Raw genomic sequence first — 17,005 nt, 5'->3', positions numbered from 1 at the left:
GTCAGTGCACTTCCATATAGGGAGTGCCACTCAGCCAGAAGCTGACTCATGGCTGGCCAGCCCAGTGGTGGTGGCAGGAGCCTCTCCCACCTCCATGGCAGCACTAAGAATGTCCAACTAACGGTTTAGACCTGATCCCTTGGAAGCCTAAGCCTTTAGTTGGACATCCTCCAAGGGCTCCCTGGCTGCCAGAAGGATGTCTGATTGTAAACTTAGGCCTGATCCCTTGGGGAGTGGGCCTAAGTCGACAGGTGGACATCCCCCAAGGGGTCTTGGACTGTGACTGGGTGCAGGCCAGTCTGAGGGACACCCCCCCCCCCCCGAGTGCACACATTTTTGTGCACCAGGCCTCTAGTATATATATAAAACCCTAATATGCAAATAGACTTAATGGCAGAACAACCAAACAACTGGTCGCTATGACCACCAGGGGGCGGGCGCGGAACATGATGGGCAATGCTAGCAGGCAGCAGAGTGTGGAACATGGTGGGAGTCGGCCGCACCAGGATAGTGGAGCAGGTGAGTGAGGGCAGCAGACCAAGGCAGGGCGCCGGTCGCTGTCATCAGGGTGAGCCTCTGGTGGTTACTGGAAATTCTTTGTTCCTGCATTCCGTGGTCCTTCCTGGTACTCACACTCACTGCCAGCGCTGGTCTCAATCACTCGGCACCTTCAGCAAGTGTGAGCAGTGGCTGCCAGCCCCATTCCCATTCGCCCCTGAGGGCTTCTCCACCTCCCGCTGCTCCTGAGGGGTAATTGGGGCAGCAGCCACCACTCACACCCACTGAAGGTGCCAGCCTCGCTCACACCCACTGCTGGCACTGGCCCCAATTGTTCCATGCTGTCGGCAGGTGTGAATGGGGCTGGCACTGTCAGGGGGTGGGAGCAGTGGTGGTGGGAGTGAGGCTGCCTACAGACAGGGGACCAGGGGCCATGGCAGGAGGGGCCAGGTGGGGTGTGGAAGATGGGCCAAATCCCATCCCTGTGCCCACCGCAGCCTTATGGCCCACAGTTCCTTTCAAGGTGCACAAATTTATGCACTGGGCTCCTAGTATATACATATTTTAAAAGCTCATTAGCTATAGTACAAGTGAGAAGACATAAAGCAATTGAAATAAATCTTTAGTTCAGTTCACCTATAAGTAGAAAAAAGTTTCAAACATATTATCTATCTACTAGAGGCCCGATACATGAAATTCGTGCAACAGTAGGCCTTCCTTCCCCTGGCTGCCAGCATCAGCTTCCCTCTGGCACCCGGGACCTGGGCTTCCATTGCAGCCCCGGCTTTGTCAGGAAGGTTGTCTGGAAGGACATCCAGAAGGACGTCCAGTCTAATATAGCATATTATGCTTTTATTATTATAGATATCTCTATCTCTATCTCTATCTAATCTATAATCTATCCATATATCTATGTATATTTATATTTATTTCCGAGAAGAAGGGACAGGGAGAGATAGAAACATCAATGTTGAGAGAGAATCATTAATCTTCTGCCTCCTAAACCCCCCTTCCCCCCACTGGGATAGAGTACACAGCCTGGGCATGTGCCCTTGACCGGAACCGGGACCTTTCAGTCAGCAGGCCAACACTCTGTCCACTGAGCCAAACTGGTTAGGGCTCAAGCATATTCTTAAATGCTCCTGGTGTGATAATAATAGCACATTCAATTATATTATCTAATTTTTATTCCTGCATACCTAAGTAGGAACAGGATTTGAATTAATTGTCCATAGATTTCTCTGTTGGCTCTAGAATGGAAATCCTTTACAAATCAGTCCCAAAAGATTCAAAACCACTATTAAAACTTCATAATTATAATTTGCTTGAATATGCCAAAAATAGAAAAATTATAGTTTTTTTCATATAATAAATATTTGCTTATTGAGTTCACTCTCCTCATTCTTTTTTAAAAATATACTTTTATTGACTTCAAAGGGGAAGAGAGAGAGAGAGATAGAAACATCAATGATGTGAGAGAAGAATCACTGATCAGCTGCTTCCTGCACACACCCTACTGGGGACCAAGCCCACAATCCGGGCATGTGCCCTGCCCTGGAATCAAACAGTGTCCTCCTGGTTCATAGGTCAACACTCAACCACTGAGCAACACCTGCCGGGCCACGGGCCTCATTTTTTTTACCTCATGGTTTTTCTCTGAGGAAACTCAAGAGGTGAAAAAAAATTATAATTTCTCCTTTTCATTTTTATTGTAATATGCAAATGTTTTCACTTTTAAAGTTGAATATTTATTTTACAATATTTAAATGTAACATAGACATAGAAAACAAAAAAATATTTCCAGAATATCATAAAATCAATATAAGTAAAATAATTTTGTCTTAATGAGTATTTTAAAACTGTGTGACTTTAAGCCAACTTACCTGGACATGGATAATGAATCTGTCTGGCTATAGGAGTCTTGCTCAGTTACTTTGGTCACAATCAATATGCAACAAATTATTACATAATATAGTTTAATATTATTAATATCAATGTTTTATATATATGAAAACATAATACTTAATATATGTGATCACCGAATAAAGTTCTCTTTATAAAATTAATAATAAGCTACTGCTCTTGTTTCCAAAATGTTCAAAGTTAGATCTGCCATAAAACTACCTCATTGCCGGAACCGGTTTGGCTCAGTGGATAGAGCGTCGGCCTGCGGACTGAGGGGTCCCAGGTTTGATTCCGGTCAGGGGCGTGTACCTGGGTTGCGGGCACATCCCCAGTGGGAGATGTGCAGGAGGCAGCTGATCGATGTTTCTCTCTCATCGATGTTTCTGGCTCTCTATCTCTCTCCCTTCTTCTCTGTGAAAAATCAATAAAACATATTAAAAAAAAAAAAAAACTACCTCATTATTAATACCTAGTTTAAACAAAGAGACTTGATGTAAGAATTCATGTTATTTTTTACATATCATAGAAAGTTTATTTTTTCCAAATCTCCTAATATTAGGAAACTATATAACAGCATAGAAGTCAGTTATAATTTTTTTAAATGTTCTGTGGAAGAAAAACCACCTATAGAGGAAGGGACAGTGAGAGTAACAGCTGAGGACAATCATCTGTGCAATGACACTGGGCCACCTAATGAAAATATGATTACTTATGATAACCCTTAGCTGTTGTCTCTGGGCACATCATTTTACTTCTGAAAAAGAAGAATTGTCCTTCCAAGCTAATAATCCTAAAATACAGGAAAGGTTGATTAATTGGGAAAAAAAAGTAAAATAAACACTGGCTGGCAATAGAACAATAGAAGCAAGTAATTTAATATACTACTCACTACTTGCCTTTACTGTGAAGCATATTTAAGGCGGAATATGGACATACGTTAATCTTTCAATCTCATAAATATAACATTATAAGTCACAAATAGAATTTTATTTTATATATATAAAAGCCTAAGCGACCGGCTGACCAGCAAGTAGCTATGATGCACACAGACCATCAAGGGGCAGATGCTCAACGTAGCAGCAGAAAACACAGGCATGGAAACATGGAACAGACTGATGAATCTCAGAGGGAAAGGGAGTGGGAGGAGGGCGGGAAGAGATTAACCAAAGATCTAATATGCATACCAGAGGCCCAATGAATGAATTCATGCACTGGTGGGGTTCCTCAGCCTGACCTGCGGGGATCAGGCCAAAACCTTCTTTCTGACACCCCCCAAGGGGTCCCAGATTGTGAGAGGGTGAAGGCCAGGCTGAGGGACCCCTCTGGTGCATGAATCCATACTCTGGCCCTCTAATATTCACATAAAATGTTATGAAGAATGAGAGAAATAAAGAAAACCAAATTATTCCTTAAAGAGTCACAAACTAATAAATCAATGTATAATATACATATATTATTTTTTACTAAAATTATCTTATTATTCTTAAAATTTAATGATCTGTGATTCAGAACTTAAAAGACATTTTATTATAAAGCAAGGATAGCACTGTGGAAGAGAAGAATAAAAATCCATGTTTCTAAAAATTCAGGTTATGAAAAGTGAATGTGGATGTGTGAATAAATGGATCAGTGTGGGTGGATGAGTGTGATGCCAGTAAATTGCCTCATGAATGAATATGGAGATATGTGCAAAAGCTAACAATCTGTGACAGAATTTCTGGGATTTATAAACCAATAAAGGTGGGCATAAGTTGATATGAAAATTAAGATAACAGAATGTTAGAAATGAAGGGACATGTTATACCTGGTCCTATCTTTTCCTTCTTAATTTTTATGTCAGAAATGGGATGGTCAACAAACATTCATAACCTCATCATATTTTCCAACATTCATGTGATCAACTGGGGGTCAAGATGTAATAAGTTCTGGCAATGAGTTGTGAACAGAATGATATGTATCAATTTCAGGCCAAAGCAAAAAGATCTGGCAAACCTCTCAGTTATTCTCCCGATGCATAGATCTAGGTGACTAGATGTTTCAGAAGGTGCAGATATAAGGTGAAGCTATGTCAGCCTAGTTTCCTTTGTGACAATGGGAGTAGAACCTCCAGGGAGACTGTGATGGATAAGTAGCATGATGAAGTAAATCTTTGTTGTGCTAAACCACTGTAATTTGATTTTTTTTTTTTACTGAGGCAGAAACTTATTCTATAATTACCAAAATAAAGATGAAGAAATGTTGATAGGGATAAGAAAATAATGATTTTTATATATTTTTTTAGTTAGTAAATTATCAGGTAATTAATTAGAAAAAGTGATCTTTTCAAGAACAACTTCACCTTAATTTTTTCCACAACCAGTAACACTTTATCATGTTTTAAAAATGCAAAGTTTATATATTTAAATTAATATCTTTCCTGTCCACAGATGATTTCCAGTCTACTTTTTGGTTCATGCTTTGGAGTATCTTTATTGGAGTTAAACTGACTCTTTAACAAATTCTTCAAAATGAAAATCTTTATGTTATCAGTTGCCATGACTTTCGCGGCGGGGGTTCAGGATCTAAAGAGGGGCTGATGCACAAATGAAAATGCTATACCAGAAATATGAATTTAGAAGTCATGGGGACCAGGTGGAGACCTCTTTTTTGAAGAGGCACTCCCGAAACTGGGTCCCAGTATGCTTTTTATTCAATCTTAGGTACACATCTTGCCCTCTAGCAATGTATACAGGCATATCAAAGGTACAGTTTGGTAAACAGTAAAAGGATTATCAGGTTGGTTAGAGAATTGCCTTGAACCACCACTATCTCAACAATTGGTGCTTAGCATTAGTCCTGCTAACACCCAAGGCCCATTGGCCTTCTGCATTCCTTGGTGCACTGACAGTATTGGCAAGCGGTGGCTTCCCACAGTCATTCTTTTTTTTTTTTTTTTAAATCCTCACCTGAGGCTATGTTTCACTGATCTTAAAGAGAGGAAAAAGAAGAGAATGAGAGAGAGAGAGAGACAATTGGTTGCCTCCTGCGCACCATAACCTAGGTATGTGCCCTGAAAAGGAATCAAACTCAAAACAATTAATATTCGACAAAGGAGGCAAGAGCATACAATGGAGTCAAGACAGTCTCTTCAATAAATGGTGCTGGGAAAATTGGACAGATACATGCAAAAAGATGAAACTAGACCACCAACTCACACCATACACAAAAATAAAGTCAAAATGGATAAAAGACTTAAACGTAAGACGGGAAACCATAAAAATACTAGAGGAATCCACAGGCAACGAAATCACAAACATATGCCGAAGGAATTTCTTCTCTGATACTGCTCCTAGGGCAATGGAAACTAAAGAGAAAATAAATAAATGGAACTATCTCAAAATAAAAAGCTTTTGCACAGCAAAGGAAACCATCAACAAAACAAGAAAGCCCAGTGAATGGGAGAACATATTTGCCAATGATATCACTGATAAGGGTTTAATCTCCAACATTTATGGGGAACTCGTGCAACTTAAGAAAAGGAAGATAAACAATCCAATCAAAAAATGGGCAATGGACCTAAATAGACACTTTTTGAAAGAGGACATACAGAAGGCCAAAAGACATATGAAAACATGCTCAAAGTCACTAATTATACGAGAGATGCAAATCAAAATGACAATGCGGTATCATCTGACACCTGTCAGAATAGCTATCATCAACAAATCAACAAACAACAAGTGTTGGAGAGGATGTGGAGAAAAAGGAAACTTTCTGCACTGCTGGTGGGAATGCAGACTGGTGCAGCCACTGTGGAGAACAATATGGAGTTTCCTCAAAAAACTAAAAATGGAACTCCCATTTGACCCAGTGATCCCACTTCTAGAAATATATCCCAAGAAACCAGAAACACCAATCAGAAAGGATATATGCACCCCTATGTTTATAGCAGCACAATTCACCATAGCTAAGATTTGGAAACAGCCAAGTACCCATCAGCAGATGAGTAGATTATAAAACTGTGGTACATCTACACAATGGAATACTACGCTGCCGTAAAAAAAGAAGGAATTCTTGCCATTTGATACAGCATGGATGGAACTGGAGAGCATTATGCTAAGTGAAATAAGCCAGTCAGAGAAAGATAAATACCACGTGATCTCACTCATTTGTGGAATATAGAGAACAACATAGACTGATGAACAGGGACAGATCCAAAGACAGAGAAACAGCGATCAGACTAGCAATCCCCAGAGGGAAAGTAGGGGAGGGTGGGGTAAGGGGAAGGGATCAACCAAAGGACTTGTATGCATGCATATAAGCCAAACCAATGGACATGGACAACAGGGGGATGAGAGCATGAGTGGTGGCGGGGGAAGTTGAGGGTTAATGGGGGGATGAGGACACATTTGTAATACCTTAACCAATAAAGAAATTAAACAAACAAACAAACAAAAAATGCTTTTGGTATATGGGATGACATTCCAATAAACTGAGCCACCTAGACAGGGCTGTTGTCAGTCATTTTTATTAAAATAATCTGGGATTCTTTTATTTTTATTTTTTTAGAAAAATATGGGAAAATAAATACTCAGGTCACCTATAGGAAACCAAAAATACTTGGTATTAATAAAAAATAATAACAATTAAAATGAGTCATAATTAACATGCTATTTATACATTTTTAAAATGAATAATTTATAACATGCATGTATTGTTTTCTAGTTGTTACTTCAAAAACATAAGATAACATACTCTTTAGGAAAGATGAGATTATTGAAGATACTCATAATAGCAGCACTAGAATAAAAGGATTTCATAAATATTTGCCTGATTTTCTACTATGCCCCAAACAAATGGCTTTTAAAAATACTAGTTGAAGTGAGGCTAAAGTGTTTAATCATTCTGAAAACCTATTTATTGTGTACATATCTCATAGCATTAGAGATTATTTCTATTATAGCACAAACCAAAACACAATTAAGCACAAATAGTTTCTTCCCTGTGAGAGTTTGAAATCCTTGTTACCCCTTCAGTTTTTGAGACATCTTCCCATGTAGAGGGTGAATTTTGCAGGGCCACTGTGTGAGAAAAATTACTGAGATCCCCTGCAGCCAGCAATTCAAGCGATCGCATATCCTTGCAAAGACAGTGAAAATGAATTCTGTGATAAAAACTGTTCCTGGGGGTTGGAGGTGACAATTGTAGACTACGCAAATGGTTGCTGCTCTCTCTGGAGGTTCAGGGTGGGAGCTATTCAGTGAGAGTTAACTTGCATGTCTAGATTTTGTAATGCAAAGTAATACCTAGATAAATGGGATCTCAAAGTAAAGAATGGATATAATTTCTATGTAAATTGGATATCATTGCATGATCGTCTCTTGTTATTTGGTATGTATAACTAAGAGATTATGTATTCAGCAATAACGGAGGAGGAATGATCAGTAAAGAAAGATGTCCTGCACTTTATCTAAAATTTGTCTATAGATAGAAGTTGAATAGGCAGTCTCATCACACACTAAATTTGATGAATACTAGTACTGCAGAAGCATACTCTGCCACACTCATGAGAAAGTATTTTAAAGGTTAGTTGCATTAAAGGTATCTCAGGATCTTATTTCAAAATATCCCTTAATAATTTCAAGAGGTAACAAAAGCAAAATCAGCAGATAACTCACACACTTAAATTTTTCTTAAAGTTTCTAGTGTGCCTTATGATTGGTGAAATTCAACATATTCATAAGGATTTTTTCATTTGTCTAAAAGCTTTTAGCTTTGGTAGAAATCAATGAGCAATTTAAATTAAAGATAAGTTTAGATGATTCAGAACATTTTGAATGTTTTATTATTTTATTTTATTTATTTATTTTTTTAATCAGCTTACTTGATAGCAAATAAAGATTTAGGTATGTTGTTCTTTTAAAACTTCTGACTCCAGTGTTTTTCTTTTATGTAAGACACTTCCCTCATGTCTTTTGCCAAATTTTGGTTGGCATTGCAAAAATTACTCTATATTGAAATCACATGTGTGCCATTTCTTTCTAAAACGTATTATTAAAAAGCAATGGAAAGAAAAGTATTATGACGTTCACATAAGTATATCCTTTAATATTGAGAAGCACATTTCTTATTTTTTTCTGTATGTGTAACAATTGAAAGATGAAATAACTTCTTATTTTGAGATAGCCAAAATTCATTTTTATAATTTATCTACACTATGCCCAGTGGGCCTAGCTGACAGACATTTGAGAAAATATTGAATAAACACAGATCTCACTCCACTTGCACACAGCATGTTCACTATTTGCCTGAATATTAGAGTACCAGCCAAGTTTTCTTCATTCCCATCCCTAGTTCAATTTATCTCCAGCATGGGAAGGAAGTTTTAAAGAGACAGAATATTATAATAGCACTTCAGTATATTTAATTAAAAATATGTCTTTATTAACTAAATTTAATTTATGACCTCACTATATTCCTTATGTTCACTAAATAGTTCTAAATGTTATTCTGTACTCACTCTCTACTATTTTTAATATCTCTCTTCTGGACTATTGCCAATGACTTCCTCCCCACTATAATTTTGATCATAATACCCTGTCCTCCCTGTCTTAATCCTCCATAATGTTATAAGAAAAATCACTCTGTAAAAAGTAAAAATTAAATCTGACTTTAAGTACTTAAAATCTTTAAATGGTTCCTGTTTTTTTTCCCCCCCATTATATTTTTTATTGACTTCAGAGAGGAAGAGATAGAAACATCAATGATGAGAGAGAATCGTTGATTGACTGCCTCCTGCATGCCCTCTACTGGGGATTGAGCCCAAAACCCTGGCATATGCCCTGACAAGGAATCAAACTGTGACCTCCTGATTCATAGGTCAACATTCAACCCCTGAGCCACACTGGCCTGGCAGTTCCTGTTTTCTTAAAGGTTATGCCAAACTTCTTAGGATGGAATACATGACTCTCTGACATATAATCCCTGTTGATGCTTTCAGCTTCATTGCATATACACTATCTCCTTAATTTTTCCTAGGTAACTCCTTGTGACAACATCTAAGATACCTGGACTTAGGAGCCACAATACAATATTCCCCCACCTTGCACTAACCCAAATTCAGTTACAAACCTACAGAATTTATGGCACAATCTGGTTGAAGGAAGTTTGATTGCACTATCACCTTCCCACCCCTAGAAGATAGCCATGCTCATTCTTCTCATTAAATGAAAAGATTCCATTACTGATATTGCATTATCTCTTGTCTTGCAACTTTGAAACAGAGTACAACATGGAGGTTGCCTAAATTAAATCCTTGTAATTATGACAGGACAGCAAATCTCTTAGTACAAAGATTTTGTGTGGAAAAGAGGATACAGATGGAAGGTGAAGGTCAGATTGTGGTGAATGGTGGTCTTGGCACCAGATCTTCTGGGGAAGTGAAGCATTTAGGATTAAATGTTGGAAATGGAAAAGTGGGACCAAGCAACACCAAATATATTTTTTTTCACAAGGTTTTTGCCAAAGATTCCTAAGGAAATGTCAGTAAAGTTTGGGGCATGAAGGCTGCTGTTTAAATTCATATCTTCTGACAAAAATTTTTCAATGAAAAACAAATCAAATTTTTAGATAAAATGTTGGTCCATGACTAATGAGCTCAGGCTGGATAAGACACCCAAGCAGATAGCTGGTGACTGGGACTCTTCTGGGATAACTACCAAGAATCATTGCTATTTGTGATGATCAGGTATATACCATACACAACAAATGACTGGGAAGAGTTCAGGACCAGAGTTCCAGGTGCAGAAAATTGGAATTGCGCTTCAAATAGAGTAAGAAAAGGATATTTCAGACTAAGAGGTGGAAAGGGCCAGGGAGGTTTTTAAATATTAAGTACCAGAGGCCCGGTGCACATAAATTTGTGCACTGGGGGGTGTGGGTTTCCTCAGCCCGACCTGTGCCCTCTCGCAGTCTGGGACCCCTCAGGGGATGTCCACCCTGCTGGTTTAGGCCTGCTCCCCAGGGGATTGGGCCTAAGGTGGCAGTCAGACATCTGGAAGCCCGGCAGCCCTCGGGGGATGTCCACTTGCCAGGGGAGTAGGCCTAAGCTGCAGTCGGACATCCTTAGTGGTTCTGAGGAGGCAGGGGAGGCTCCCACCACCACCGCTGTACTGGCAGCCATCAGCCTGGCTTGTGGCTGAGCAGAGCCCCCCCTGTGGGAGCACACTGACCACCAGGGGACAACTCCTGCATTGAGCGTCTGCCCCCTGGTGGTCAGTGTGTGTAATACTGACCAGTCATTCCCAGTCGTTCTGCAGTTAGGGTCAATTTGCATATTACCCTTTTATTATATAGGATAGAGTCCTGGTGCACGGGTCGGGGCTGGCTGGTTTGCCCTGAAGGGTGCCCTGGATCAGGGTGGGGGTTCTGCTAGGGTGCCTGGCCAGCCTGGGTCAGGGGCTGAGGGCTGTTTTCAGACTGGCCACACCCCCTTCAAGGTGGGGGTTCCCACTGGGATGCCTGGGCAGCCTGGGTGAGTGGCTGATGGGTGTTTGCTGGCTGGCCATAGCCCCTTCAGGTTAGGGGTCCCTCCTGGGGTGCCTGGGCAGCCTGGGTGAGGGGCTGAAGACTGTTTGCAGGCTGACCACAGCCCCTTCATGTGGGGGCCCTCATTGAGGTGACGGGCCAGCCTGGGTGAGGGGCTGATGGCTGTTTGCAGGCTGGCCACAGCCCCCCAGCCACCCAAGCTCCCAGTGGAGGCTGGCTGGAAGCAGGTATCCGGGATTTATTTTTCTTCTATATTGAAACTTTGTTGCCTTTAGCAGATGCCACAGCCAGCCAGGGCAGATGGGAAGCTTGGCTTCCTCCATTGCTGGGGCAACCAAGCCTCCTGCTTGCTCCAGCTCCATGGCTGCGGCCGACATCTTGGTTGGGTTAATTTGCATATAGTCGCTCTGATTGGCTGGTGGGTGTGGCTTGGGGTGTAGCAGAGGTGCGGTCAATTTGCATGTTTCTTTTTTATTAGATTAGATGTGAGATTGCTTGGGAATTACCTGCTACACATTTGTACTCTCTAAGTGTCTATGTGCTTACTAGGGATCTGGCTATGTAACAAATGCAATGGCCTCTTAAACAAAATATATTGCAAAAATTTTAATAATATGAAAAAAAAATTGTGGTCAAGTCACTGGTAAAGAAAAATCAAGACTAAAATGGAGAATAAAAAGCAGCATAGCTTAGTTTTGTTGGGAAGCATTTACAGTCTAGTATTACTAAATAACCTCAGGCTTGAAAAATGGTCTGAGGGCTCTGAATGTATCACTGCAAATGCAATTAATTTAGAAGGATAGAATGCAACAGAGGTAAGATAAACAGGTTATGAGGATGATAGAAGATGAAATTCAAGTAATGGGTACTGATGGTGAAGAAGGTCAGTCTAGGCAGCTTGATATCTTGGCCATTCCTAAAGCTATGTACCCTGGGGACCCTAGGTCTCCTTCTAAATACCAGAAACTACATGGATATCTCATATTACCTACCTCAGCAAGACCACATATTAATTAATTAATTATTTAATTAATTTTGTAAATAGAGACAATTTATTTATGATGCATTGGCAGACTGAAAACTCCTTTAGAAAACTCTGTTATTGAATAAAAATGTAAGATCTGTCTCAACCTTGCCCTGGAGCTTTCTTCCCCGACCTCCCTCCTCTCTTACTGATACAGTGGGGCCTTGACTTAAGAGTTTAATTCGTGGGTTGGACAAAAAAGGCGGAGGTATAAACGGACATGTCCTGTGCCTTGTCCTGGAGCAGATAAGGGTGAGCAGCTGAAACGGGTAACATGCAGCCTGAATAGGCAGAGGATTTTCAGCTGAGAGACTGTCTGCAGCTAGGAAAGACTGAGAACCCCCAGGAAAAAAAAAAAAGGACGGTTGGAGACTGCGGCTGAAGCCTCTCGTGGTGCGCCAGCTAAGCAGCGGAGACTGCGCCATCTTGGGTGGTTGTTGGCGGCATCCAGAGACCAGCTGCTAACCTGGAAACAAGGGATCGCAAGCAGCGTGACTGCGTGAACTCAGACGAGCACTGCTTCTTCTCACAGAAAGGTTGGAGATCCCCTAAAGCAGAGAGAGAACTACATAACCAAACACCTTGAGAAGAGAAATCATGGTGAAACAAAAAACCAACCCAAATATGAAAGAAAAACAGGCATCATCAGAAAAGGAAGTAAACAAAATGGAGGCAATGGAGGCAAGCAACCTGTCAGAGAAAGAATTCAGAGTAATGGCCATAAGGTGGATGAAAAGAATGGAAGACCAATTCAACAATATGTGTAGGAACCAAGAGGAAATGAAGAAGAACCAAGAGGAAATGAAGAGAAACCAAGAAGAAATGAAAAACGACATCACTGCCATAAATAACTCAATAGAAAGCATCAACAGTAGACTAGAAGAAGCAGAGGACCGCATCAGCGAGCTAGAAGACAAGGTAGAAAAAAATACCCAAACAGAACAGCTTCTAGAAAAAAAAATTAAAAAGCAGGAGGAGAGCCTTAGAGAACTCTGGGACAATGCTAAACGAAACAACATCCGAATAATAGGGGTGCCAGAAGGAGAGGAAACTGAGCAAGGAATAGAAAACCTGTTTGAAAAAATAGTAACAGAAAATTTCCCTGATATAGGGAGGAAAAAACTCACACAAATCCAAGAAGCTCACAGAGTCCCAAACAAAATGAACCCGAAAAGACCGACACCAAGGCACATAATAATTAAATTGGCAAACACCAACGACAAAGCAAGAATCTTAAAAGCAGCCAGAGAGAGACAGAAAGTTACCTACAAAGGATCCCCCATCAGACTAGCGACCGATTTCTCAACAGAAACACATCAGGCAAGAAGGGAATGGAATGAAATATACAAAGTCATGCAAAGGAACGGTCTGAATCCAAGAATACTATACCCAGCGAGGCTATCAATAAAAATTGAGGGTCAAATCAGGAGCTTCACAGACAAAAACGGTCTACAGGAGTTTATTACAACCAAACCAGCAATGCAAGAAATGCTAAAGGGTCTGCTGTAAATAGAAAAAACAGGAAACAAAGAAGGAACGCAACGGTAAAGAACAAAAATGGCGACTAATAAGTTTCTATCAATAATAACTTTAAATGTAAATGGATTAAATTCCCCAGTCAAAAGGCATAGGGTAAATGAGTGGATAAGAAAACATGACCCATATATCTGCTGTCTACAGGAAACCGACCTCAGAAAAAAAGACGCACACAGACTGATGGTGAAGGGATGGAAAAAGGTTTTTCAGGCCAATGGAAGTGAAAAAAAAGCCGGGGTAGCAATACTTATATCTGACAAATTAGATCTCAAAGTGAAGGACATAAAAAGAGATCAAGAAGGCCACTTCATAATACTAAAGGGAGCAGTCCAACAAGAAGAAATAACTCTGGTAAATATATATGCACCCAATATAGGAGCACCCAAATACGTAAGAAATCTTCTGGAGAAGATCAAGGGAGAGATTGACAGCAATACAATCATAGTAGGGGACCTTAACACCCCATTATCTCCACTGGACAAATCCTCTAAACAGAAACTCAGCAAAGAAACATCAATCCTAAATGACTCACTAGATCAGATGGAATTCATTGATATCTTCAGAACATTTCACCCCAAAGCCACAGAATATACATTCTCCTCAGGTGCACATTTGTCATCTTCAAAGATAGACCATATATTGGGTCACAGACAAAGTCTCTTCAAATTCAAGAAAATTGAAATCATATCAAGTATCTTCTCAGACCACAAAGGCATAAAACTGGAAATCAACTACAACAAAAACAATCCAAAAAAATCAAACACATGGAGACTAAATAGCATGCTATTAAACAACGACTGGGTCACCAGTGAGATCAAAGAAGAAATAAAAAACATCATGGCAACAAATGACAATGAAAACACAACAATCCAAAACCTATGGGACACAGCAAAAGCAGTCTTGAGAGGGAAGTTCATAGCTCTACAAGCCTACTGCAAGAAACAAGAAACAATGAGAATAAATGACCTAACTCTACAACTCGAAGAATTAGAAAGGGAGCAACAAAAAAAGCCCACTGTAAGCAGAAGGAAGGAAATAACAAAGATCATAGCGGAGATAAACGACATAGAGACCAAAAAAACAATAAAAAAGATCAACAAAACCAAGAGCTGGTTCTTTGAAAGGATAAACAAGATTGATACACCTCTAGCCAGGCTCACCAAGAAACAAAGAGAGAGGACCCAAATAAACAAAATCAGAAATGAAAGAGGAGAAATAACAACAGACCCCATAGAAATACAAAGAATTGTTAGAAAATACTATGAACAACTCTACTCCAACACACTAGACAACCTGGAGGAAATGGACATATTCCTAGATAAATACAACCTTCCAAAACTTAACCAGGAAGAATCTAAAAATCTCAATAGGCCAATAACTATGGAGGAAATCGAAGCAGTAATCAAAAAGCTTCCAGCAAACAAAAGCCCGGGGCCAGATGGCTTCACAGAGGAGTTTTACCAAACATTCAAGGAAGACCTAAAACCTATCATCCTCAGACTATGTCAAAAGATCCAAGAGGAAGGAACACTTCCCAGCTCATTCTTTGAAGCCAACATCACCCTAATCCCAAAACCAGATAAAGACAATAAAATGAAAGAGAATTACAGACCAATATCCCTCATGAACATAGATGCCAAAATCCTCAACAAAATCCTAGCAAATCGGATCCAGCAGTACATCAAAAAGATCATACACCATGACCAAGTAGGACTTATCCCAGGGATGCAAGGATGGCACAATATCCGCAAATCAATAAACGTGATACATCACATAAACAAATTGAGAGAAAAAAAACACATAGTCATATCAATTGATGCGGAAAAAGCATTTGACAAAATCCAACACCCTTTCTTGATAAAAACTCTCAGCAAGATAGGAATTGATGGATCATACCTCAACATAATAAAAGCCATATATGACAAACCCACAGCCAACATCATAATCAATGGGCAAAAACTAAAACCATTCCCCCTAAAAACAGGAACAAGACAGGGATGCCCCCTCTCACCACTCCTGTTCAACATAGTACTGGAAGTACTAGCCATTGCGATCAGACACGAAGAAGAAATAAAAGGCATCCAGATTGGAAAAGAAGAAGTAAAACTGTCCTTATTTGCAGATGACATGATACTGTACATACAGAACCCTAAAGACTCCATCAAAAAATTATTAGACTTAATAAATGAATTCGGCAATGTAGCAGGATACAAAATTAATGCTAAGAAATCCATGGCATTTCTTTACACCAATAGTGAACTTACAGAAAGTGAAACTACAGAAGCAATCCCATTTACCAATGCACCAAAAAAATTAAAATACCTAGGAATAAACTTAACTAAGGAGGTAAAAGACTTATATGCTGAAAACTACAGGACACTGAAAAAAGAGATAGAGGAAGACATAAACAGATGGAAGAATATACCGTGTTCATGGATTGGTAGAATCAACATCATCAAAATGTCCATACTACCCAAAGCAATTTATAGATTCAATGCAATCCCCATTAAATTACCAACGGCATATTTCACAAATCTAGAACGAACGTTCCAAAAATTCATCTGGAATAAAAAAAGACCCCGAATAGCTGCAGCAATCCTGAGAAAGAACAAAGTAGGTGGGATCTCAATACCAGATATCAAACTGTATTACAAAGCCACTGTTCTTAAAACAGCTTGGTACTGGCACAAGAACAGACATATAGATCAATGGAATAGAATAGAGACCCCAGAAATCGACCCAAACCACTATGCTCAATTAATATTTGACAAAGGAGGTAAGAGCATACAATGGAGTCAAGACAGTCTTTTCAATAAATGGTGTTGGGAAAATTGGACAGATACATGCAAAAGGATGAAACTAGATCACCAACTCACACCATACACAAAAATAAACTCAAAATGGATAAAAGACTTAAACGTAAGACGGGAAACCATAAAAATACTAGAGGAATCCACAGGCAGCGAAATCGCAAACATATGCCGAAGAAATTTCTTCTCTGATAATGCTCCTAGGGCAATGGAAACTAAAGAGAAAATAAACAAATGGGACTACATCAAAATAAAAAGCTTTTGCACAGCAAATGAAACCATCAACAAAACAACAAGAAGACCCACTACATGGGAGAACATATTTGCCAATGATACCACCGATAAGGGTTTAATTTCCAACATTTACAGGGATCTCATGAAACTTAACAAAAGGAAGGTAAACACTCCAATAAAAAAATGGGCAACGGACCTAGATAGACACTTTTCGAAAGAGGACATACAGAAGGCCGAAAGACATATGAAAACCTGCTCAAAGTCACTAATTATATGAGAGATGCAAATCAAAATGACAATGCGTTATCATCTCACACCTGTCAGAATGGCTATCATCAACAAATCAACAAACGACAAGTGCTGGAGAGGATGTGGAGAAAAAGGAACCCTTCTGCACTGCTGGTGGGAATGCAGACTGGTGCAGCCACTGTGGAGAACAGTATGGAGCTACCTCAGAAGACTAAAAATGGAACTC

At 39.8% G+C, this 17,005-nt stretch overlaps 1 pseudogene; it reads left to right on the top strand.

Moving 5' to 3' along the window:
- The first annotated feature begins 446 nt into the window (after positions 1-446).
- LOC118675666 overlaps positions 447-17,005 on the top strand; it is a 132,081-nt pseudogene continuing 115,522 nt past the window's right edge.

The sequence above is a fragment of the Myotis myotis genome, unplaced genomic scaffold, assembly GCF_014108235.1.
Source record: "Myotis myotis isolate mMyoMyo1 unplaced genomic scaffold, mMyoMyo1.p scaffold_m19_p_2, whole genome shotgun sequence".
NCBI classification, from domain to species: Eukaryota; Metazoa; Chordata; class Mammalia; order Chiroptera; family Vespertilionidae; genus Myotis; species Myotis myotis.
This window is presented reverse-complemented; position numbering and strand designations above follow the sequence as displayed.